At 32.4% G+C, this 25,425-nt stretch overlaps 1 protein-coding gene and 1 long non-coding RNA gene across 2 annotated transcripts in view; one reads left to right on the forward strand and one right to left on the reverse strand.

Annotated features, from left to right (window-relative positions):
• Positions 1 to 25,425, forward strand: part of LOC105342112 (dynein regulatory complex protein 11) — a 274,235-nt gene that overhangs the window by 91,530 nt on the left and 157,280 nt on the right. The gene's annotated exons all lie outside the window — the stretch shown is intronic.
• On the reverse strand, positions 9,293 to 12,368 carry LOC136274285 (uncharacterized). Its single transcript, XR_010712563.1, has 3 exons — positions 12,224 to 12,368; positions 9,624 to 9,693; positions 9,293 to 9,475 (listed from the first exon to the last, which is right to left on the reverse strand). It is a non-coding gene; the product is annotated as an uncharacterized lncRNA (long non-coding RNA).

Here is a 25,425-nt window from a genome sequence, read left to right on the forward strand (position 1 = left end):
GGTCCGTCGGATACATTTGATTTGAAGCCGGTCTAAGGCTGCTGTCGTAAGCGTTTGTGTCAAATATGAGTTTTGTCAAATTCTTGACCACTTCTGCTGTGAAACCTAACGATGGTGGTAAATAGAGAACCAAGAGGATCACAACACACTGTGCCCCTAGCAGGTTGACTCTCAATACAACTGGTCAGCTGGTATAATCTGGCTAAATAAATGTGTTTTAAGTGTTTAATAGTTGTGAACTCTGCAAACAAAAGAGGACGGTTATGCATTTATTGATTATCTAAATGGCTCTTTTTAAAGCATATACATGTATTTTAATGAATTGTCTGATCGTGATTACTCTTTCGTCCATAGAGAATATATCTTTTACTCTGATCAATTAATGAACTTTAACTTCAACTAATATCTTTAACTCTGATCAATTAATGCAGAGTGGAAAATTATTGATGTAAATTTTATAACAATATTGAATTTTTTTTTTAACGTTATAATATTGAAGATAGGGCACATTCCCTCAGCATTGAATGCACAGATATATAAAAACATATATAAAGGCAAATTCTGCATGAATTTCTTAATGTTTACTTGTTAGCAAAATATAAAGACTTCATTAACATTTAACGTATAAGGGACGGAAATGAAGTATGATAATTTTAAAAATAAGATCAAATATTTTCTGTTGGCAAACTTAAATCATTATGGATCTTTACCGGTTATAAATTACTTGATAAGTTAAACTCACTACAGAATTGCGTTAAAGTATCTAGGTCAGGATTGTTCGTTGTTTCTTTTTTTTTTTATAATATTTTCTTAATTTTTGAAAAAAAATCTTGATATGCATCTACAAATTATTTCAATTGTGTTTTCTTTAGCAAAAAAAAGAAAAAAATCGCGAATGATAGAAAAAATCCCACATTTTTCAATTGTTTTTGATTGTCAAAATAAATTAAACAGCATTTTGATTTCCTGAATGAAAAACATTCCAGATAATATTGTTTTTAGACATAAACAGTCCTTGAGACATAAGATTATATCCTCTATGTATAAAAAAAATTGTTAACCGGTAAATAGACAAGACCGAAACAATTTGCGAAAAAAGCTTTGCATAATAATGAATTTTGCATTGTTGTTGTACAAAGTCATAAATACATGAACTAGTTAGTTGCCTATTCCAGAGATGGATATTAGATAATGTTCATTTTATTTTATGCAGCTTCGACATGAAAGACGCATAGTATTAATATTTTAGAATGGCAGACAATATGATAAATTCAAAACTTCGCAAAATCAATGACAAACAACATAATGCTCCTGGAAACCGGGTCTTCGAAGTAAATTCTCATTTTGTATATAAAGAGGATGCTTATTTTCCACTTTGAGAAAACAATTGAACAGGAAAACCTCATCAATGTGATGTTTCCGAACAATAAAACTTTGTATGATGCCAAAGTATTTTTTTTTTGGATTCAGTTGTTTCATTTGATAAAAAAGAGGCACATTTACTTTGAATTTTAAATAAGCATGGCAATCCATTTGCTTTTTCCTTCATCACTTTGCGTTTATCGGAAATATGTTTTAAAGTCAACAAATATCCTGACAAAGCACACGCATAAACCACCTTATCAATATAGGAATGGGGAACTCCCGAGAACTTCCTTACCATAACAACGAGAACTTCCTTATTATCTAATCATCATCATTCAAAAGCAAAACTTTTTACAATAAAGATCACGATATCAGTTTCTATTGACATCAAAATCTATGTTAAAATTAAAACGTAACATTTGGGTCAAGGCAAGCTAAAACCCCATTCAATCCCTAAAAACACATTGGTCTATACAGTAACCCTTTATGTTGGTTTTTGTTGCCATAGCAACTGACTCTGAACATGGTTAAATTTCAAATTTCATATACTTAGATATAAAATGTTGCCACTTACATCACTAATTTATTGTGTCATTCTTTATCATCGACAAAACCAGTAATAAATTGCTACAATGGATACCACCAAAAAATGTCATCGGGGGAGTTTTTTTCAGTTATCATATAATTATTGTAGATAGTAACAATAACTCTGCTTCAACCTTTATAATCATAATTTCGCAGATAGCGAATCTTCAACATAATTGTTTGGACGCTTGAAAATCAAACGCTTTAACAACGAAGATCTTGCAATTATATTTTTGCAGAGGGATCTGCTAGATTTTAATTTGGACGCTTGAAATACAAACGCCGTTGATCTATTTATGAACATCAACGTCTTCCTGCCGCATCTAGATAAGAATGCTTTAAAAACAATAAAAGGACTAATATAAAAAAACCTAGATACCAGTTGTTATTTATTAAAAACTTCTATATCTTTATGATAGACGTATAATAACATAATTATTTATGAAACAAAGTGGTATTGTTTCAATTGATTTCAATGATATTCTTGCAGAAATTCATATTTTTATGCAACGTCGGCATTTATATATCTTTAAGCCACGACTATGGAGGATATTTCGACATTAATCTCTTGCGTTTTTACCTAATATCATAATTTATCAACAATGACAGAGAGTAGATCACTTTTTACAGAATATAGCATTTTTGTATACTTTTTTATTCTACACGGTGAATTTTCACTTGATTTTCTTGTTTGTGTTTCAGACATGACGTCATCTTCGATACTTTTTTAAAAAGATACCAGTACATGAGCGCGTAGTATAGATGAGTAAGATAATGAAATGTACATCAAGTTAACTACATCATTTAATGATGAGAAACTGGACATTGGATAATTTGCATTAACCAGCTGATGGAGAACAAAATGTACCTTATTGTGCTTGTGTAATTTAATGTACTAGTATTTAAATATTAGATAAATATCATTTGTAATCTACATCATATTATGATGGGAAACCGGACATTCGACGATTTGCTTTTACTCGCTGAAAGATAAAAAGTACCTTACTTCTGTTTTTTTTTTAGAGCTTTTACATGTTAGATAGATAACTTATGTATACAGTGAGCCTTTACCATACCTAAAGGTGTTTGTCGTGAATACAACAAATTCGTTCAGAGTACTTATACATGTATCAGATACAAATTACAAGTAAAATGAAATACAAGTATCAAAACAGGTTTTATGTTCTGGATATGGCCGTATTTTATTTTATTCTTCTTTAAAACATCGATGGCAAAAAATACAGCTAGGCCCTGATATGTATCAACTTTCTATCCTAAAAAGTGTTGAAAAGTATATGTACATCCAACAGTCAAACGTTAGTGGCTTTGATATTAATCATTTCAACACTATCGCTTGATGAACGCAAAGCAAACTGGTATGTATAGTGTGACCACAAAGTAAACTGAATATCGCATATATGTTCATCAAATGCAAAATATGTGACGTCAATAGAACATTGATACGCTTTCCAAGTAACTGTTCCATTAAACGTCGGTAAAACTTTATAAAAAGAGCCGCCTAGCTCTTTGAACTCGGTAAAACCATTCTTAGGACAAAGTGCGTTCACACCGCGTGTTTCGGAAGGTTAACTTGCACATTAGAAAATCTACCGTGTTCAACGTGAGGAACTCGTCCTTTCATTTTAGCGTTAGGTATGCCGTGGTGACGAGTTTTCCTCCAGTTCATCTAGCTTGTTTATACTTATCAATTCAAAGGATACTTGGTGGTCCGGCGGATGAATTTCGTTTGAAGCCGGTCTCAGGCTTCTGTCGTAATATTTTGTCCTATATTTTACCACTTCAGTAATGAGGCCAAACTCATTTTGTGAACACATTAACAGAACAATGTACTCCCGTGTAGATAACTGTATAAACATGTTTACAGACTGTATCAACCATCGGCTTTATCATCAATTTCCAATATATAGTGCAAAATGTTTGTAAACTAACTTTGGAAACAAAAGAAAACAAAAATGCTCTAATCGAGAAGATGAATGGCCTATAATCATACCAATTAGTGAAATAAACGCCAACGCATCTCAATGTACAGACATCAATAACTTTAAGCAAACATCGAACGGTAGGATAACTATTCATGTGTAATTTTGAAACAATTTGAGCCTAATGTTTAAATATTCTTGAATAGGACTATTGAATGTTAGAAATGATTGATAATAAGGTTTGAATGAGAGATACTGCATGAGTGTAATTAATCAAAGTTTAATTTTAAGTTTCTGCGTCACTAATGTTTATCGATGATTGACAACTGGAAAAATCTTTTCATTTGAGATGAATAATGCAGAAATTCAAATGCTAGATTCAACTCATTGATCAGAAAGACAAAATCAAAATGAGACGAAACAATGCAAAATATTCTTCCAAATATGCCGCTTATAAAAACAATTTATTTCATACTTTGAGTAGATTTGTTCCATAAACGAGAGAGAGAGAGAGAGAGAGAGAGAGAGAGAGAGAGAGAGAGAGAGAGAGAGAGAGAGAGAGAGAGAGAGAGAGAGAGAGAGAGGACTGTTTGACCTACATGCTTGAATGAAAACATTGATCAGCGAGGGGTTCTATATCGTGCCAGCACCCATCTGATACATTTTTAACATGGATCTGTGAACTTTGTTTTAAAAGATTGCTTCGTTCTTTTTAGGTGTATTTTTTTTCTGATAAGTATACTCTACTAATAATGTATTCGATTTTGTAAACCGAGTTATGGATTCTATGATATCAGCAGCATTCATTGAAAAAAAATACCATATAATGTTAAGATTTTCTTATCACAAAAAGTAAGATTATGAACCTACAACGATGACACAGATCAAAAAGGCAATATTGCAGGTATAGAATGAATGTGTAGTTTGTTTTGGAGTTTTTTAAATAAAATTGATCGTTTGTTTGTTAGAAAAAAGAAATATTGTATCAAACACTTCTTATGCGCAGATCACACATTCCTCTATGGTTTAACAGTTATTAGTTACTACTTATTAAAGGAGAAATATTTTTCCAAAGAGAATAAATCGGTAACAGATATTTGACATTGAGTTTCATCTTGTCTTCTCTCATTGGTTACATTTGATTATTGCATGGGAGTGGGAGTATTAGATCACTTTAATCGTTTTAAATTTGTTAACAACAATATATAATTTTGTTAGTAGATATGATGAAGTCTGTTTGATATTTCCGTTTGTTGATGTTAGGCAAATAGTTAAACACGTGAAACGTGGGCAAGTCATAACTAAGATTTAACGGCCTTTGATCCAATTACTAATATTGACGAATATTAAGTTCACTATTTGGAAATTATCTCCACAATAATTATATAATCTTCATCGAAAATCAGTATAAAAGAAATCGTACCATTGGAAAAAATCCTATACTTTAAATTGCCAGCGTACATTTGTATGTCAGTAATACACATTATGCTTTTTAGGACGGCCGTGTATTGTTGAAAAATTTAGTTTAATTACCATGTATTGGAACCATTTTATTAACACATCTTCTAGTAATGAAACAATTCAAGATGTCTTTGTTAGGTTCATTTTTATGAAATGAAAATATACATACCAATACAAGCATTTTGGAATGTTATGTTGAATCATCTTTACGCACTGCATACGTGCGGTTAGTGCAAAACAAGAAGCCCTTTCATTATTTCTTAAACGTGCACACCCCTACGGAAATGGGCCGAACCGGCTCAAATTGTTTCTGCAATGACTGCATTGATCATGTACGTTAAAAATGCAGCTTGTCTTTCAACGCATGCGCAGAGTATTCATATATTGAATGAAACACATATTGTATAATACAACACATTCTTATTCCACAGAAAATAAAAACATTACCCAGAAATATTTGAAGTATCTGAAAACATTATGAAAAAAAATGCCATTTATAAATAAGAGGTGGCCATCTTGAAAATGACCAAACCTTAAATGGCCAACGATATCTTTTTTTTCAAGTAATGTTCAAAGAACCTTCATGACAAAATTTGGTGCTTGACGCACCAAGTAATTAAAATTACATTTATGCAAATAAATGCATTTTTGGCAATCGCGAATTATCTCCCTTTAACCTTTTTAACCGGTAGGTGGCATTGGTGTAGTAATTTTTACGGGTAGAGTTGTCTGCCCATTTCAGCGCTAGGTGTGGCAGCTTGAATCAAAACAACGCACCCGAAATAAAAGTTTAAAAAGATTTTCAATCTGTAAATAATACAAGGAAGTTGCTTGTGGAATTTAAGCCGGCAATATTAGTGTAAGTGCACTTATCAGATACTTCAGTTAGATGCCGAAAAACATATATTAACGTTGGTTATCGGATTTAAAAGATAGCGTGGGTTGTTACGTAATGTGTTCATAAGTTAAGAGTAAAGAACGACTTATACATGTATGTCTCTGAGTATAGTAAACGCAGCTATGCAGGGCCAGAGCTATCTACAGTTCTTTGTTAACTAAAAAAGATATTGGAAGTTTTATTCTGAGATCTATTCCGAATCGTCCAATGTCATGTGTGCGTTGTCTATCAGAATAGCTAAAAATAGATGGAAATAGCGTTCTAAAAATATCATGGCGGATGTTGTGCTTTTGGGGAGTTCGCATATCGTAAAACTGAAACAATATATCGATTCAGATGTGAAATTTAAGAATTTTGGAATTGAAAACATTAGTGTTGAATATTGTGGAATTCCAGGTGGACGACTCGCTAATCCGGATCATGTAGAACATTTTCAAAATTTAATATGTAGATTTCGTCCAAAGTATTCAGTGTTCCAGCTGCTGTCTGCTACACGTAACTATTAAGACGAAGTCGTAATATTGTGAGCCATACAAATTTCTCTAAACATTAAAGTGTGTTAAGTGTGTATCTTTGACTTAACAAACTTTGCATTTCAAACTGAATGTCCATGCTTTTAGAACTTTTAGAACTGAGTTACTGTCAAGACACAATCGTTCATTTCCTTTTCCTTTCAGCCCTCCCGCTTTGCAATATTCTAAAATATCCTAATACAAATGCTTGGTGATACCATTCCACAGCTTAAGTTTTTAAAGATTTGACGAAAACAGCAATTTCCTACCCGCAGAGTGAAATTTTTCAAATTTGTTACTTTTAATTTTAAAAATTTTGATGTTTTTTTTTATAAATCACTTAGTCCTAATCACTTAATTCAGGAACTATGGAGGCCTATCTACTTCCGCATTGCGTCATAAAAATACGTGCGCACGGAGGGGCATAGTTTGAAATCCCCTCACATTGGTCTTTTATCTACAAACAAAGAAAAATGATGGTGTGATGTTTGGAATCAATATGTTATTAAATAGATTTATGAGGCCAAGTTAATTATTTTTTAAGGACCAGCGATTTTCTGGGGCAAAGCCAATTTTAAGTTAAAAGTGAAGCCACTCCAACTTTGAGACCAGGCCAGGCTTACTGGGCCATACCAGGATTAAGAACTTGCCTAATATTTGACAAGTTTTATTTGAATTTGAATAATTTGCTTAAATAATCTTTAAAATAGATTGGTTAAAAGATGAACAACAAACAGAGCTATAATGAAAAAATGAGAATAACAAACCGTCAAACATCTTAAAAATCCATAAAACGAAATAGAAATTCAAAACAGAGTAACACGGACCTCCAAATAGATAGAGGTAGGATCAGGTGCCTAGGAGGAGTGAGCATCCTCTGCTGACTGGTCTCACCCGCCGTGTGCTCTTTGTCGGGGGAAAACCCGGAAAAGTCCGTAGACAATTGGGTGATTAATATTGGTCTAACAATTAGTATGAAAACGTCAGTCAATTGCAATATTAAAATGAATAGTGCAAGTATACGGTAAATATATTTACAAGTATATGTAAGTCAGAGTGACATTGGTGACCAACAATCCATATGACTATGCAAGAAATAGTTGAAATATGAGGGATAAAAAACATATAAAATATTGGAAACATACATTTCTTTACATCCGTATTTTGATTTGTAACAGCTGTGCCATGTGATTGCTGAGACACTTCACGACTCTAAACATAAATGCCAAGGAGAGTATATCTATATAGTATACTTTCATGTTAAAAACTGAAATCTGATTGGTTTAGCAGCAGTTGATAATCCGTTTGATTACCCTTTTTATACCTATAATTAGCTATTTAAAATAATTTTATTCTAGAAAGAAAGACACTTATAATAATTATGATTAGATAGTCAAGATTACCAACCGAGTATGGTCAATTTTACATATAAAATATATTCCTTTAATTACTGCCTGATGCGGTTTTTCTTTTTAAAGGCACCTGTGCAAAACAGTCGATCGTGCGATGATGATATAACAGAGAACTTATTTTTAATACCATTGTTTTTTCCACATTTTGATTACTGCTTCACTAAACATGAAGAACAAAAATGGTCTTAATAAATAATGTTAACTTCAAAAGCGAGCCGCTATGGGGTGTTTTTAAACAAACATTTTTATTCATCTATGTCAGAAATGCTACAACTACTGAATTGGATGCCTCCTGCAATTTACTTTGTTTACAGAAGAATAAACACAAGATCAACCATATTAACGCGAAATAGTAATGCTTTATACATTCCAAGAGCAAAGACATAATATTTAAGAAGATCTTTTACAGTTCACGGCGCACTTTTCTGGAATGATCGATCTATCTCTATTTTTAATATGTTACCCAACTTTAGAATCTTTTAATTATGCTCACCTCAGAAAATATTTTCATTCGGCGTTTCAGTGATAGCCAGTTTTTTTTATTTTCATTGAATATTTATATAATGCATTCACTATCTTAGGCAATTGCAAGTAGTTTAAATCACATATAATGTATATTATTTATCACTTAGAAATGCATTTTTTGTATGTTCTATCAGTTTCCGTATACAGTCGCTGTCTGTAGATACTTTTTCAGGACCACGATGTGGAATTGTTTTTTGGGTAGCTAATTGTGCCATCCTATATAAATAAAATATAAATTTCTATTAATAACTGAGATGAACCGATATAGCATCAATCACATTATCGCATTGCACCATCGCGTCATCGCTATTGCACCATCGCTCTCATACCATCATCTTATTATCCTATCGTCATAGCATTGTCGCGCCATCACATCATGTTAATTTACCTCCCCCCCCCCCCAACAAATCCCCCCCAAATCAACTAACTATTCAAACAACCAACCAGCCAGCCAACCAATGAATTAAAGAGGCCTATAATACTGAGTTCAATGATATTGATGAGCGAAGGTCATCTGATTCATTACTCCGTGTGAATTTTCCACATATTTTGGGAAACAATTTGCTGTTCATACTTCATAACATACCCATCGAAAACTCGACTATCTAATTTTATGAACAATTACACATTAGTTTAGAGAAAGACATCATCATAATCATTTCCTCTGTCAACCTCTTGTGAGGGAACCATATTCATGACGCCACCAATCAAAAGGCGATCCTTCTCTTTTCTGTTCTGATCGATATAAACATTCACCCAGTCTGTCTTTGCCAACATCTACACAAAAGAAAGTTAAAGTCAAAGTTGAACAGTATCAATTATTTGATTGAGCGTTTTATTATCAAAAGTCGTTTGGTTTATTTCTGACTCACAGTCTGCCTTTTACTAAGATCTAAGATGATTTCAGTTGATAAAAAAATCAAACCTTTTTGGTTAGTATTGACGTCACTCGATATCCCATAAGCAATCAGTTCAAACATCACAAATAGAGCAATCTAATGATGAAATACAGAACTTCAGTTAAAACAAGATAAATACCTTTATAAGAAATAAAAGCACAGTCATCAACATTGTAGAACTTGGCAAACATTTTAAATACAAATAAATAAAAAGTTTTTTATGCATAAGTGTCTTTTTAAATTTTAGGTTGTGCATAAGATGGTAGGAAATTTAAATTAGTTAACCCTACATGGTCTGCTTTACTGTAAATGACTACATTTGGCTGTGTATTCTATTTAGCGCTTTTGGTGGAATGTGGCTTCCGCTAAATCAAGTAAATCGCAAAATGCCAAATATATATGTATACAAATAGTCCAATTCAGGAATGCGCTAATTCAAATCCTCACCAACGTGTTCAAAAAAATAATTTCCGCAAAATATCGAACACGCCAAATATAGTACGTTTAAACTTATTAAATTAATAAATTTGGTTGTAGAATAATGTAAAAGTGAAAAAAAGCGAATGTCGATGAAGCAGCGTTTGTTGGAACCACCACTGAAATAAAACCACTATTGAAATAAATCATTTCAATAGTGGTTAGGAGTGTATTTCATTAGAATAATCATTTTGCAACCACCATTGAAATACAACCACATTTGAAGTAATTATTTTAATAGTAGTTGTGGATTTATTTCATTATATTAAGAATCACATTACAGACACTAATGAATAACAACTACTATTACACGTTTTTTTTAATCTTAGTTGGGAATTAATTTCTTTATAAATATTACTTTGTAATCACTATTCCAACACATTTGGAAAGAGAGAAATTGTATATCATTGTTGAAATACAAACACCATTAAAATATTTTATAATGTATTTCATTATAGTTATCTGTATTGAAAAACATTACTTAAATGGTGGTTATGGATGTATTTCATTATAAGAATACCAATAAAATTCAGCGGTAATTTTTTTTAATAGTAGTTGGGAATAAATTTCATTATACATATCGTATATGATAAAAGTGAAGGATGAATTTCATTAATAGTCTCAATTTGTAAAGAATTGTTCAATATTTTTTTATAAAAATTAATGTTATTATAAATATCACTATTGAGATATATTTTTTAAATTAGAATTTAGGATGTATTTCATTATCAAAACCAATTTTCAAAATAAAAATAAATTATTTCAATAGTGGTCAGGTATGCAATCCATTATATACACTATTGAAATGAATTATTTCAATAGTGGTTAGGAATGCATTTTATTGTAACCACTATTGAAATAAATGATATCAATAGTGGTTAGGGAGGCGTTTCATTACAACCACTGTTGAAATAAAATATTTCAATAGCGGTAGGGATGCATGACATTTTTATGCCTAATATTCCGTCTACGAATAACACTTTCGGTTCCAGATGACAGGTGGTATGGGAAACATGACCATAAAAAGGTAAATCAAAAAATATCATTATTAAAAAGGAATTCATCATCTCATAAGACATACTTCTTCTATTTAGAAATTGCCTTACTGGAACGGAAAATGTTACACACAGACATAATAAAATACACAAACTGAAATGCATCCAAACCACTATTGAAATACTATTGAAATACTTTATTTCAACAGTGGTTGTAAGAAAACGCACCCTTAACCACTATCGAAATAATTTATTTCAAAAATGGTTGAAATGAAACGCATTCCAAATCATTATTGGAATAATTTATTTCAATAGTGGATGCAAAGTGATTTTGATAATGAAATACATTTTCAACCAATATTGAAATAATTTATCTCAATAGTGATATTTAATAATATTTATCTATAAATAATATTGAACTATAATTTGCCAGTGGAATATATCCACAACCTACTTATGGAAATAATTTATCATAAATGTGATATGTATAATAAAATTTAAACCCAACTATTTAAAAAAAAAAACTATTGTATAATTTCAATAGTAGATATGCCGTGATTCTTAGAATTAATTCTACCCATAACCATTATTAGAATACTAGTAAAAATCCTAACATAAGTACATTGATTTTATACTCTCGATTATTATTATCGCAAAATACACAAGTCTATAATACCTTTATTGTGTATTTGAAATTGTTCGTTAGATGAAAACAATTTTATATGCAGGTTTTTAATGCATTTCAATAGTAGTTGTACTTCAATGGTGTCTGTAAAGTAAATATTATAATAAAAACATCTCGAACTACTACTGTAATAATTGCTTCAATAGTAGTTGTATTTCATAATAATGCCTCCTGTCAGTTTCTCGTTATATATTCAATACTCACCTATTTTCGCCTAGTAAACAAATGGTGTATATAGCGTAAGCATACTGTGCCAAAATTGAGCACGGCAGATGTTTTCAACGAAAATCTTACAAGTGCCGACAACTGGTTCTGAACTCTCGCCCATAAAATTATTGCGTTTTGAAGCCCAACCCGTTACCGTCACGCTACATTAGGTAATGATGTATGCGACGGTAATTATATATATATAAAAAACCAAAGATTCTTACGATTGACATAAGCAATTAAAGTTGTAATCTTTACTCACAAAAAGTTTATGATTGTTGATACCCATAGTTGGTGATTGACCAAATGACCATATCTTGTCTCCCGAGAGCAGGTTCTGTAGCACAGGATGATACATATATCATATATAATTTATCCTGGAAGTGAGTCCGTATACGGAAATATCAATAAATACCAAACTGCGTAAATTGTCAATTTGCAATGCTAAATATTGAATTACAATTCGATATTACTTTCTGATGGACCCATTTATTATGCATCTCGGATGATGATGTAACAGGTGTTGTTATTTTGATACTTCACATGCATGTAAACAATAGCAAGGCATTTTTGCAAGAACAATATTTCATATCTAGATTCAATTACCAAGGCTACAATCTGCCATTGTGAAGTTAAAAGTTATTTTTTCAATGAAAAGATATAAAAAAATAAGCATCTGAAGCCTACCCCCCACCCCCTCACAATTTTAGTATTGATTGAGACCATTGAAGGGTTTTTGAGCAGTAATATATCATTTTTAGTTCAATCAAACAATTTATTGCAAATAAAATATTTTTTTTTAATTATTATCTAAAACATTTTTCATAATGACCATGTTTTTTCGATGTTTCTCCCGAAATAAATTATTTACAAAGAAAAAAAGGTATTCATGGGTTGAATTTTGCAATAATTGGGGCGAACGCAGCAAGAACTGCACATACTACACATCACACACAGAACAGATGATTGATTCACTTATACATTCATTGTGAAGAACACTGTAATGTCACATGTAAACTTTTATTTATTTCATATATTTCTTGACGTTATATGAAGAAATAGAAATGTGAAATAGCTTTCATGGTTCTCACCAAAGGGACATTACTAATTACAAGTCCACAAACCTCACAAACTGTATATTCCGAATGAAAAGTCGGCCATTGTCTGCATAGCTCTACGGGAACAAGAGGGCATGCTAGGATGCTGCCAAAATATTTTCTATATGAATATGTAAGTTTGGGTCGTTTTATTTCCCGCACTCTAGCGCTAAGAGCTCACTTGCCTACTCTTTGGGCCGGAGATTCGCGCTCGTTATAGTTTATACATATTTTTGTGATAAAAAAGGATATTGTTAAATATATTTCAAGCTGTGTCATGAGATTTATTAAAATATGTTTATTGATTCAGCAAAGTACATGTACCAAAACACCTCTTTAGTTCGTGATCAGCCATAATGCAAACTAGAAGTTTGTGTAAGTCTTTGCAGTCGACACATCAATAAACTTTTATCACGATAAACATCAATACACTTTTTTACATGTACTTTTTTAATTACGAAGGATCAACATTTAATCAAAGGATTGTCAAGATTGTCAATTTGTACTTTGGTTCTACATGTATACTATAATCTCAATCTTAACATCTGACATTATTGTATTGTATAAGATAAATTGATTAGCAGTTCGATTTTAATTGATATTGCAGCATAATGAAACAAGCCAGAAGCGTCTATTAACACCAACCCATGTTCCTTTTTTACAGTTTGGCTTTGAATTACAAAATAACAATGATAACGCGGTTAGGTTAAGGCAACTCCGAGTTTAATGACCGTCAAAATTATGATCAATTTAAAAAATGTTTATTTTTATGAAAACAGCGCGGAATATTAATACCAAGTGAATGTGTTCACCAAAATATTATTTTTCAACTTCGGAATCGACTCGATCTTTGAAGCTGCCCTGCCATGGTATCACGTGACAGTTAAAAATAGATCACTTTTTTACCTTAACAAAAAATCAAAAAGTGTAACACTACCCCGAAGTTCATTCGTATGTTTGCTACAATAATTCGATCGGCAATTAGTTCATGTTTCTTAGTATTACTGCTAGAATCCTATTGTACATCGCATAAAATAAATATTGTAAATTTTTATCAAAAACCCTCTCAACTTCTAAAATTTCATAGAAAATACTACGTAATTTTCATTTAAAACAACAAAGCACAGGATTCTAGCAGCACTGTTCAGGTAGTTTAGGTCATATACCGTTGATATTTACCAAAATCATCTTTCCTAATATCCGGGGTAGTGTTACACTTTTTCCATTTTTTGTACACACTGACAGAGGAAAGGCTGGTCAAGCCATATAAATGTTGATCCACTTACCTTATAACACTCGCTGATTAAACAAAATATCCATGCCTGTATTATCCTGATTATATTCTAACAGACACTCATCTAAATCTTAGGTATTTGTATTGAATAAGTCGTATTTCGGCATTGTTTACACTGCATTCCGATGATTTGTCTCCCGACATGATATTCTCTATTTAACATGCTTGTGACGTCATCAATGATAATTATACGTAACAGAGACAAATCAAAGATATATTCAGTTAGAAGAGTTTTTAGTGATATGTTATGCCTGTAGTTTTTATAATTTAAACCAGAGATAAGGGTAAAATCGACATGTTTCTGAGTAAAATATGACATCATGCTGCTTATTATGACGTCATATCGATCAGAGGAATTTGATCGCTGTGAGTCGCCTTATCATACCCGCGAATGCAGATTTACGAATTTATCAAGCAAAACAAACTATTGAACACATCTATCATTATTGCTTGATTCCGTCGAAAACATCAGAAGGACACATGTAAAAGAAAATGTACCTTAATAAATACAAAAAAAGGGAATGGGGAGAGTTTAGTCTGTAAACGAGAAATTTTCCACTTTTGACCGATGACGGACGTATTTATCATTTTATTTAATCGCCCTCATTATTCATTTTCAACAGAACTTTCTTAAACCAATATTCAGTAATACTGAGTTTTTTTGTTAGAAAGATGTCATAGACATGCCGCTGCTGACATATCTGTTACATAATTTACTCATTATTTGAGGATCCTGTATTCAACTTTTCTTCATATAAAGGCAAAAAAAAATATTAAGAACTATAAAACTGTAGTAAACAATCATGCATTGAATACACTATTTATGTAGACAGTTTAATACCTTTATAGTATGTCGGAGGTCAAAGCTCTCTTGTGATACCATCTGAGTTTTATAACATTTGCTTTTTGAAGAGATTAAATTTACAAAATGATTTGAGATCATGATCATAAAATCATTAAAGTTGCAACTAGCAATGTATCGAAATTCTATATACATGGAAAAGTATTACGTAATACACGAGTTAACATAACAAGAGAAGAAATTATAGGAATAATATAAATACAAGATGCCTATGATCCTGTGCTCCAGAAACTGCTTTTCCGGACAAGAATTCATCAATCACCAACGATGGGGATGAACAATTATAAAAGCCTGGTATGTAAAACTGTAATAAAGCAAAAACTACTATATAACTTTATTGTATGGCTACTATGACATTTAAGATTTGATTTTGGAATTTAATGATTGATGCATTTTCTACATAAATACTCAATGTCTTTAAGAAATCAACAAAATTACATTTCAATTAAGTCTTGTACTTGAATTCTAATGTTTTAGATATATTCGCTCAAAAGGAAATCATGTGTATATAACTCTGTGCCGGATAATTATGCCAGTGCCGAGGTGAAACACCATTGTCTAGAGAGTATATAACCACTCTTGTTTTTAGTGTGTTTCACCTGACAGGTGATATATTTACCTTTAAAAATTAATATCCTATCGGAAAATGATAATTCCCATAGGAGAATTGACTCTCATACAGGAAATAATGACAATCCTATAGGATTTTTTAAAAGTCCTGTAGGAATTATATGTCCTATAGGAGAATGGTAATTCCTGTAGGAATTTGATTCAGACATGTAGTTTTTCCTATAGGATATTAAGTTTTCCTATCGGATTTTATAAAATCCTATCGGAATTGAAATTCCTATAGGAAGTTCTTGTATTCCGATAGGAAATTTCAAATTACCTATAGGAATATTGATTTTCCTATGGGAAACATTATTTTCCTATAGGAATTTTTTTTTGAAAGGTAACTATCTTACCTGACAGGTGAGATACACTGATAACAAAGGTGGTTGTTAACTCTTTAAGCAATGGTCTATCATATGGCATATTTGAATTTTTTGATATATGCAGCTTAAGCGGGTGCAAAAGTGCCACCTTGGCACTGGCATAATTATCCGGCACAGTGTTATATATTCCGTTTGAAAGGTTTACGATTTCGTAAAAATATTTTTTTTTCCTTCGGTAATATACGTAAGTATATTGTTAAAATATTTCTTCTTCGTATTACAGTGTTATCTACTTTCGGGGGCTGAGTGCAGATTTTTTATTTTATCTTTTTAAAAAGATAAAAAAAGACCTTTTTTTAACTCTGCTTCATCGATATTTCATCTAGTGACTTTCTTATATTAATGTACAACCAAAGCTATTAATAATTTTTAAGCGCCAATCAAGCAGATCGTGTAGGGTTAAAAAAATTAAATTTCCTACCATTTTATGCGCAATTCAAAATTGATAAGACATTTGTTTTTCATAAATATTTTGCTTCGCCAATTTCTACTCTGTTGATGACTGCAAAACTATTTCGTATACAAGTAAAGTTAAGAATTTTGCTTTATCTGTATCTCTGTATTTTATCATTAGATTGTTCTCTTTGCGTTGTTTGGACTGATTGCTTATGGGATATCGGGTGACATCGATACTTACCAAAAAGGTTTGAATTTTTTTTTTATCAACTGCAGTCAGATCTTTGTAAAAGAAAGAACGTGATTAAAAAAAAACCAAAAAAAAAACAACAAGAGACTTATTAATGAAGCATTAAATTAAATCATTTATACTGCCAAACTATGATTTAAACTTTTTTGTGTAGATGATTACGAACGCAGACTGGATGAATTTTTATCCCGAGCTAAACAGTCAAGAAAACGATCTTCCAATGGTTATTGGAGCTATCATCCTTACCACTCCCCCAGAAAAAATGGAAAGAGGAAATAAGTAAAAACTCATGTGAAAATAAAATCTTTGGAGCATTAGTTTTTGAATATCCTTCTAAGAACCTTTGAAAATTAAACAGAGTGCTTGTATATTTATAACACATGTAAATGCATCCATTTAAGGATGGGGGAGATACAAGTATAATTAACATGTATTAGATATTGCTTTCCCTATTTTTTGCAACAATTCCATCAAAGTAAAAAACCCATGCTTAGACAGTGTGCAATAATCCTTAAACTAAAAAAGGTGTGCGGCCATCTTTTACATTTAAGGATAAGAATGTAAACATTTCTTGAACTGGCTATTTCAGCCAAAACCTGTTGCCAAAAGACACAAAAGCAATAAATACGAGATTCCACATGTGGTTTTCTATGCAAATTATACATTCAAGAACAGGAGAATGCCATTTTAATCATTTAAACACACTGTTTAACTGTGCAGCCACTGACGTATTTTGAAAATTTAGATATCTGAAAAAATGAAAGGGTTTATTGGTTTCCCCTTTACAACCATTTCTTGAGTTTTGAATCTTGCACAATAATGTTGTGACTGTGTCTCAAAATAGGATACCCTATTTTTATCAGTCGGCATCGCATCTATATTTAGAAGAGAAAAATCGAGTATATACTAAGACCTTTCTGTGTCTATGGAGACATGTTGCTTGTCCGAGTTGGAAGGTATCTCAGAACTAATGATTGTCAAGAAAACAATGAAACCTAGAGCCACAGTGAAATAGAAGGACATCCCTTCTCTGGTATAAGCGGGTGATTCAAACACCAAAAATCCACAAGACGAGATTTTCAACGTGAAAGTCAGGTTTTCGTCAAAGATTGAAGGTTTATGCTACGGTACGGTTTGGTCGCGAATTGTCGATGTTTTGTGAAGTTGAAGTAATTTGTCAAACTTCATTACTTTGTAATTTCACATTTCAACACTATCGCTTGATAATCTCTAAGTCTGTACTTCAGTGTTACCACAAAGTGAACTCAATATTGCACGTCTGTGTTTTAAACGGGAAGAAAAAAAGTGACGTCAATACAACAATGCGACTGAAACTATTGATGAGGTTTCCAAGTAACAGTTCCACCAATCGCCAATACAACGTTATAAAAAGAGACGCCTAGCTTTTTAAGGACGTGAAAACATTCATTAAGACAAAGTTCGGTTTCCACACTCGTTTTCAGGAAAAGTAAGTCTGTAAATGGGAAACTCTGTCTCTATCCACGGTAGGAACTCGTCCCGCCATTTCAGCGTCATGTACGCCGTGGTAACGAATTTCTTCTCCAGTTTGTCTTTAGTGTGTATACTCATTAGGTCTAAAGACACTTTTAGGTCCGTTGGACGCATTTGGTTTGAAGCCGGTCGTTCACTGCTGTCCTACGCAATGGTTGGAAGTAAATTGTTGTCAAAGTTGCACCAATTCAGCGATAACGTCTAACGCCTTTGGTGAAAAAATAAGCAGAAGTGTTAGAACAAACCACATTGTATTCCGTGTAGATACCTGTGTATACTTCATTAAATTGATTATACATGTACTGTGGTTTCATTATTATCATTCATTCAAGGGTATCAATTTTCGTGGATAAAGTGAAAATCACAGTTTCAAGGATACGTAAATTTGTGGCCATTGATCCTATCAGTACCACCTGTTAGTAGAACTTGCACTTCAATGAACATTAAATTTTATGGATAAACTTAACGACATCCACGAAAATTGGAGTTCAACGAATATTGATGAAACCACAGTAACCATGGTCTTAAACATCGATTTCCAATAAAGCCTAATGCGTATACACTCTAAGAACAAAAACACTGATAAAAGAACTTGCTACTTAAAGTTATATTTTGTAAAAAGTTTAAATAAAAAATGTCGTACAAAGACAACGTTTTCTGGGTACATAAGGCGAATCAGGGCATTGTAATTGGTGATTAGATAATCCAATTCTCTGGAATAATGTTTCATACGCCATCAATATGAGGAGTAAGAAGTTTACACACCATTCATACTTCTTGTTAAAGGTGCATTTTACAAAACGTTTAAGGCAGAAGTATCTTGTAAAGACAAAGTTTCCCCTATACATAAATTGAACAATGCTAATTAGGACATAAAAAAACTTGAACATCCTTTTTTCTGAAACAACGTTTTATCCGCCGTTGTCTTGGATCTATGCATTTGTTTATTTCATTAACATTGATACCGTCATGGTTTTGTCTGGTAAATTGGTATGAATTTTTTGATATTGAAAGACAACACGATTCATTTTCACACCACATATATCTGTTTACAATAAAATCATTTTTCCAATTTTTGTGTTGGCTATTTTTCATTCTTATTTTCTACTACAAAAAGTTGCAGGTTGGTTCAGAGAAGAAGAAAAAAGTCTCTAAACGCAGGTTTAATACTCAAATGAAATGTTCGCCAACAAATACAAGAAACCGTCATATTGTTTAAATAATCTTTATCAAACATTAATTGTCCCTGTATCTTCTTAATGGCCATACGATGCATGACTGCACTAATACACATGTATTTGCACTCTGATTCATTATCAACAGTAATGTATTACACAACGAGTGGTAAAGAAATATACAGAAAGAAAAGTAAAATCATGACAGGTTGTAGCTATAGCCTTGATTATTGATCCTAAATATGAAACATTATCGTTGCTTTTTAAATAGATGGCATGCTTTAAAAAATCCACTCTTGCTTCAATGCGTGTTATGTATCAAATATCGACGCATGTTATTTCATAACCATCAGACATGCATAATACAAGGGTCAATCAAAACATAATGTCGCCGTCGCCGTGCGTACATATAACAGTTATACTTGGCACTAAAAGGTTGATTTTTTGGCAGTTTGATTCTCATTAATATTTCAATATACATGCTATGACCCGTATTCAGAACTAATCAGAATTTTAAATTTTCTTCATTAAAGCTTCCTGTAAAACATTTTTAAGTCATTAGTAAAAAAAATATTGAAGCATCAATACTCTTTTCTTTTTTAAGTGTCAAGGATCAACATTTAATCAAAGGATTGTCAAATAGTACATTGCTTCTACATGTAGACTATAATCTCATTCTTTACATCTGGCATGCGTGTACTTCTCAAATTTGGTTTTGTTTTTTGAAGATAGATTGATTAGCAGTTTAATTTTTATTGATATTGAATCCCCTTTTTGAACACCAACCCATGTTGATTCTTTACAGTTTGCCTTTGAATTGCAAACTAACAATGAAAAAGCAGATTTACGAATTGATTAAGCAAAACGAAATATTGAACATATATAACATTGCTTGATTCTGTCTAAAACATAAGAATGAGAAAAATACAATTTACTTTAATAAATGCCAAAAGGGGGATCGGGAGAGCGCGGTTTGTAATCAAGATACGTTCCCCTATTGATCGATGGCAGTCGTATCTATTATTTTATTTAATCGCCCTCATTTTTTTCTATTTTCTACAGAAATTTCTTTAACCAAGATTCAGTAACACTGCGGGGTTTTTTTTTGTTAGAAAGATACAATAAACCTTTATCACCTGCATATGGTGTTTTTGTCCCTCGGTTGATTCGATACGCAAGGGCATGTTTACCAAATGAACAGTTTCTAAGGCGAAGCAAGCTACGGACAAACAAGTTGATAAAACAGGACTTTCAACAGTCTCGCTTGAAGTAATCTTTTCGTAAGTTCTATGGTCGATACAGTGACCTTATCAGCAAAAACAATCTGTCACTGGGTCGCATGCTGACTGACGTTTTTCATACTATTTGTTAGACCATAATTAATCACCTAATTGTTTACGGATTTTTCCGATTTTTTTCCCGATTACGTCAATGAACACACGGCTGTTGTGACCGGTCAGCAGAGGATGCTCAATTCTCCTAGGCACCTGATCCTACCTCTATCTATTTGGAGGTCCGTATTGCTCTGCTTTGAATTAGTATTTTTATCATTAGCTGAGTCTCTTTGTGCTGTTTGGACTGATTGCTTCTGGGATATCGGGAGACGTCGATACCAACCAAAAAGGTTCGATTTTTTTTAATAACCGAAGTCAGATCTTGATAAAAGACAGAATGTGATTCAGAAAAAAACAACCCAAGAGCGTTGTGTTGATGAAATGTTTATTCGAATAATTTATACTGTTAAACTGTAATTTAAACTTTCTTTTTGTGTAGATAATGACAAAGACAGACTGGATGAATTTTTATCTCCATCTAAACAGTCAGGAAAACGAACTCTTTATTGTAGGTGGGGTTTCCCTATTGTTCTGTCATTTACCTTGACTATGGAAAAAGGAAAGAAATAATAAAAACCAGTGAAAATAAAATCTGTTGAATATGTTTTTTTGTATATCCTACTTAGAACGATTTAGAATAAGCATATTGCTAAAATGTATATTGTTTAATACATGGAAATGCATTTAATCAAGAGTTAGGGAGATACAATTATGATTAATACATGATGAAACAACGCTTTTCTGAATTTTTGTTGGCAAGAGTTCCATAAAAGTATATAACCCATGCTTCGACATTGTGCAATAGTCTCTAATCTTAAAGGTCAAATTTAATAAAATTTGTAGGTATAGTTTTTTTCTAATTTGATTACTTTATTATTATGTTTTAAATGAGATAATAAGTCACATTTAATTATTTTACATTGACATTCATATTGATTTTATTCAAAATATCATCCTACGACATATCGATCTGTAATACTGCAGGTGTTATTTCCCTTGCGTAAATTGACGTCATCAGAGACATTCCGATCTGACCGAGATACGCAGACGACAGCGAGGGAAGCGCATGTGATCGTTACAATGGTGCAGCGTGTCGCGCTTAATTGTACGATAAAGTCTGGTCAGGGTCTAAGCATGTACCTATTTCCCAGAGACCCAAAATTTAGAAAAATATGGACTCTGGGGTTGAAGAGAGACGGGTTTGAACCCTCACAATACACCAAATTGTGCGAACGCCATTTTGACAAAGATCAGTTCTCAATAAATCCTGACAACGTCGGATTTCAGGTAAAATCTAAAATGCTTAAACCTGGGGCAATACTTTCAATATTTGACTACACAAACCCCAAGGAAAAGACACTAAAACGATCTGCTAGTCAGTCGACTAGTCGACTAGTCAGTCATACGAAGTGGTCGGAGGTCAACAGCCATCGTAAAAATCGCAAAAAGAAGACGATATAGCGTAAGATTTTCCGTGCTCTTTTTCCTGCATATTAATATACAATCTGTTAATGTTAATGTATGTTTATCTCATGATCTTTCACGCGAGTAAATAATTATTGGCTACAAGTTTAGAGGAAATTCAAGCTGCTCGGCTGTATAGTACATGTAGAATCATGAATGGGCCTTATTTAGAGTAAAGCGTCAACGAGAGTAAACAAAGGTTGTTGCATTAAACCCATATTGTCGATTGTAATTTATTTAGCAGCTATAGTGCACATTTTTAATTAAATTTTCATTGATCAAGACATTTATAAATATAATTAATTACTCAGGATTGGTGAATTTTTGGACGGAAGTTACAACACATCTGCCGGTGACAGTGATGTACCACTGGATGCAGAAATGTACACTATGCAGAATGAAGATCAAGATATACATGACAGAGCACAACATGAAAATGATGTTCCTGTGTCACCTCAATCAGTTCAAACAGGAACAGAAGCAAGTGTTTAATGCTTTTCGACAATGTCTCCCACTACATATAAATTAGTTGTAAGTTAATTTAATTTAACATAATATTAAAGAACACCGATATTAAATTTGTTTGTGAACTACATATTTTGGAGAAATTAGTCATATTTTGTTGCTACTCAAGAGTATTTTGTTAAAGTATGATCGTGGTGAGTTTGTTTATAAAATTATAGAATTACTATAAATATCTAATGTAATTTACTAGTATCTCTTATCAGTGGTAGCTTTTTGTTCTTAATGGCATAAAATTGGAATTAATAAAAATTTATTCCCTATGATGAAATAAATTATCTATTGGATTGCATTGGCACCTCTGATAAGATGAAAAAAGTATGCACATATATTCTTAATTAATATAATAATAAAGCATATTTTAATATTAAAAAGCACTTGTCTTGATCTGATCTTCAATAATGACTCTCATTTTTCTTTCTTTGTAAACACATAAGCGACGGCATGTAAGATGTAGATATAGATGTTTTACCTTCCCCTGGTGTGGAAAGAATATCTACAGGTACTCAGTCTAATGACAGCTGCATAAATGATCTTCTTGACCACAGCTTTGTGTCCAGTATTGAAAATGACAACAATGATGAAAGTGTGGAGCGTGATTTAGATTGGATTCCGGAAAGTGACAACGAGGAGCAGAATGATATACATCACGATATTAACCCCGCCAAAGAATGACAGTTTATTGTGTTTGAATCTTGTCTAGATAGTTTATTTACATCTTGCTGTAGCTGTGGGTTCCCATGCTCCGTGTCAAAGACAGTTTTAGGTTCTTACATCAATATTAAGAGCTCTTGTGAAAACTGTAATACTCAGAGAAAATAGGAAAGTCAACCTACATCAGATTATATGCCATTAGGAAACTTGATTATAGCTCGAGCTATTTTGTTTTCGGGTGGCAGTGCTCACAAGGTTTTAACATTGTGTATGCATGCTTCAGTGCAGATGTTCAGTATAGGAACATATATGAAGATCCAGTCTTTGTATTTGGTCCCAACTGTAGACAATGTTTGGCAAAGAGAGCAGTTACATCTCTTCACTACAGCACGAGAGTCTGGAGAGACGTTGAGACTTGGTGGAGATGGACGATGTTGCTCCCCAGGCCACAATGCCAAATATCTTTCTTATACCTTGACGGACCTGAAGACAAACAAGATTCCGGGTACACAGCTTGTGCAGGTACATGTATTTGTATGTCTTATGTTTTATTTTACAAGTTTAACCATGAAATATTTGAAGCAACATTATGGTCAAAGTGTGTGCTTTTAATGCAGTACGTTTTGAATTGTAGAAAAATGAAGTTAGAAATTCTTATGCAATGGAACTCGAAGGGTTACAGAGAGGACTGGCTAAAATAGCAGAAGAGGAGTTACAAGTTTCACATGTAGTAGCTGACCGGCACTCCTATATAAAAAAAGTACATGCATGAAGTCCATCCCGAAGTTGTACACTGGTTTGATTGCTGGCACATTGCAAAGGGTATGTTTTTTTTTAAATTTATATTCTATCAAATATTTATTTTTATCTTAAAAATTAAAAAGCAAGATATATTAATGTATGAATTCCAATATGCAAGAATTCATGTAATAATCAATCAGAATTGAACAAAATTTAATTTCTATTTGTTCCTTGAAGGTATTTTTAAGAAGTTGGAAGCAGTGTGCAAAAAGAAAAACTGTGAGATCATAGGCGATTGAATTAAAATTATTTCAGTACAATGTATATCTTTAAAAATTGTTTTTGAAAAATAAAGATGAGCATTTTATCTCGATTTGTAAAAGTATATAATGTATGTAATTATATTCAAATAATATATATATTATATAAAAATAAAACAACTTTTTAAAATAATTTTAATTATTGTTATGGACCTTCGGCTTTTATTTTTCCAAATTTCCCTAAATTATGAGGATTTTATTATAATTGTTTTCCGCTTGAATTTGGTCCATTTGGGTCCATTTGAGTAAATCGACGCACCCGAGATCTCGCTACTAGGTAAACATGGCTGTCATAAGGCGAGTTTTTTAAAACGATGACATTCCAAGGCGAAGGATGGCCGTTGTGAACCATTGAAAGGAAAACAAAGTTAGCACAGTTAGGGTAAACTATATGTTTAATTAATAAATCCAATTTTTTAGGCGGTTGAATGCTTTTAAAGTCGGATATAATTCCCGAAGCGAGCGACACAAAAACGGCGGCGTAAATCGGAGGTTTTTACAACGCTTGGAACTGTAGCTCTCTGGTTTGTCTATCCGAATTTTTTCAACCAGAGAGCTACAGATCTGCAGCTAACACGAACCTTGTCTTTATCTTTTATTTTAAGGGGAAGGGAAGACTGAGCATGAAATTAATCAATTATTAATTAGTCATCATTCCTTGCACTTTACATTTCAATGTTATTATCAGGTTCTAAAGCTTACGAGGAGTTGGAGAAAATTGTCAAGGGCAGACTTCTGATGACAGATATCAAGAAAATATCCCCAGCAGAACAGACATCTGGACTGGAGGCCTTTCATAAAGTTCTGTGCCATTTTGCCCCAAAGTTGTTGCACTACCTCCATGCACA

This window comes from Magallana gigas, chromosome 4, assembly GCF_963853765.1.
Source record: "Magallana gigas chromosome 4, xbMagGiga1.1, whole genome shotgun sequence".
Classification (NCBI taxonomy): domain Eukaryota; kingdom Metazoa; phylum Mollusca; class Bivalvia; order Ostreida; family Ostreidae; genus Magallana; species Magallana gigas.